This window comes from Nilaparvata lugens, chromosome 7 (assembly GCF_014356525.2).
Source record: "Nilaparvata lugens isolate BPH chromosome 7, ASM1435652v1, whole genome shotgun sequence".
In the NCBI taxonomy this organism is placed as follows: Eukaryota; Metazoa; Arthropoda; class Insecta; order Hemiptera; family Delphacidae; genus Nilaparvata; species Nilaparvata lugens.
The window spans coordinates 58664818-58667096 of record NC_052510.1 but is presented as its reverse complement, the minus strand read 5'-3'; positions in this window follow the sequence as shown (position 1 = coordinate 58667096).

Here is a 2279-nt window from a genome sequence, read left to right as displayed (position 1 = left end):
TTGTCTCTTAAATTTGGAAGATCCATGTTAAGATTGTATACTCATTCCTCCAGGTAATCTCATTATCAGGTCAATTCAAGAACCTTCCGGTAGAGAAAACTTATACGATTGTTTCATTCTAAGATTGTTTTATTCTATGCTTCCGGTTATCAACAGTGGGTATAGAATGTAACATTCAATGATGATCAATGATGTTCAAGAAAACCAAATTTGTTATCACATCAATCAATTGAGTGCATGTCTATGTATAGACAAAGTGTTGTTTTAATGGGGTCGATGTCAAACGAGGCCACCGACAGTCGATGCTTACGACCGAAGAGGACACCTGGTAGAGTCCTCGAATAACGCCTGCGCCAGGCGACAGATGAGGACTCTTTCATTTTTGAACAGGCCTGACAGATGAGGACTGCGACCGTAGAGGACTCTTCAATTTTTGAACAGCCCCGACAGTTGAGGACTGCGACCGTGGAGAACTCGTGAAAAAGGGTACTCAAATGTCGCCTGCGCCAGGCGACAGCTGAGGACTCTTTCATTTTTGTACAGGCCTGTCAGTTGAGGACTGCGACCGTGGAGGACTCTTTAATTTTTGAGCAGCCCCGACAGTTGAGGACTGCGACCGTAGAAGACTCCTGAAATAGAGTCTTCAAATGTCGCCTGCCCCAGGCGACAGTTGAGGACTCTTTCATTTTTGTACAGGCCTGTCAGTTGAGGACTGCGACTGTAGAAGACTCTTTAATTTTTGAACAGCCCCGACAGTTGAGGACTGCAACCGTAGAAGACTCCTGAAAAAGAGTCCTCAAATATCGCCTGCGCCAGCCGACAGTTGAGGACTGTTTCATTTTTGTACAGGCCTGTCAGTTGAGGACTGCGACCGTAGAGGACTCATTAATTTCTGTACAGACCTGACTGTTGAGGACTGCGACCGTAGAGGACTCCTGAAAAAGAGCCCTCAAATGTCGCCTGCGCTGGGCGACAGTTGAGGGTTCTTTCATTTTTGTACAGGCCTGACAGTTGAGGACTGCAACCGTAGAAGACTCGTCAATTTTTGAACAGCCACGAAAGTTGAGGACTGCGACTGTAGAAGACTCCTGAAAAAGAGTCCTCAAATGTCGCCTGCGCCAGGTGACAGTTGAGGACTTTTTCATTTCTGTACAGGCCTGACAGTTGAGGACTGCGACCGTAGAGGACTCTTTCATCTTTGTACAGGCCCGACAGTTGAGGACTGCGACCGTAGAAGACTCGTCAATTTTTGAACAGCCACGACAGTGGAGGACTGCGACCGTAGAAGACTCCTGTTAAAGCGTCCTCAAATGTCGCCTGCGCCAGGCGACAGTTGAGGATTCTTTCATTTTTGTACAGCCCCGACAGTTGAGGACTGCAACCGTAGAAGACTCCTGAAAAAGAGTCCTCAAATGTCGCCTGCGCCAGGCAACAGTTGAGGATTCTTTCATTTATGTACAGCCCCGACAGTTGAGGACTGCGACCGAAGAGGACTCCTAAAAAAAAGTCTCAAATGTTGCCTGTGCCAGGCGACAGTAGTTGAGGACTCTTTCATTTTTGTACAGGCCTGTCAGTTGAGGACTGCGACCGTAGAGGACTCTTCAATTTTTGAGCAGCCCCGACAGTTGAGGACTGCGACCGTAGAAGACTCCTGAAAAAGATTCCTCAAATGTCGCCTGCCCCAGGCGACAGTTGAGGACTCTTTCATTCTTGTACATGCCTGTCAGTTGAGGACTGCGACTGTAGAAGACTCTTTAATTTTTGAACAGCCCCGACAGTTGAGGACTGCGACCGAAGAGGACTCCTAAAAAAAAGTCTCAAATGTTGCCTGTGCCGGGCGACAGTAGTTGAGGACTCTTTCATTTTTGTACAGGCCTGTCAGTTGAGGACTGCGACCGTAGAGGACTCTTCAATTTTTGAGCAGCCCCGACAGTTGAGGACTGCGACCGTAGAAGACTCCTGAAAAAGATTCCTCAAATGTCGCCTGTGCCAGGCGACAGTTGAGGACTCTTTCATTTTTGTACAGGCCTGTCAGTTGAGGACTGCGACTGTAGAAGACTCTTTAATTTTTGAACAGCCCCGACAGTTGAGGAGTGCGACCGAAGAGGACACCTGAAGAAGAGTCCTCAAATGTCGCCTGCGGCAGGCGACAGTTGAGGACTCTTTCATTTTTGTACAGGCCCGACAGTTGAGGACTGCGACCGTAGAAGACTCCTGGTAAAGAGTCCTCAAATGTCGCCTGCGCTGGGCGACAGTTGAGAACACATCATACTTTTATA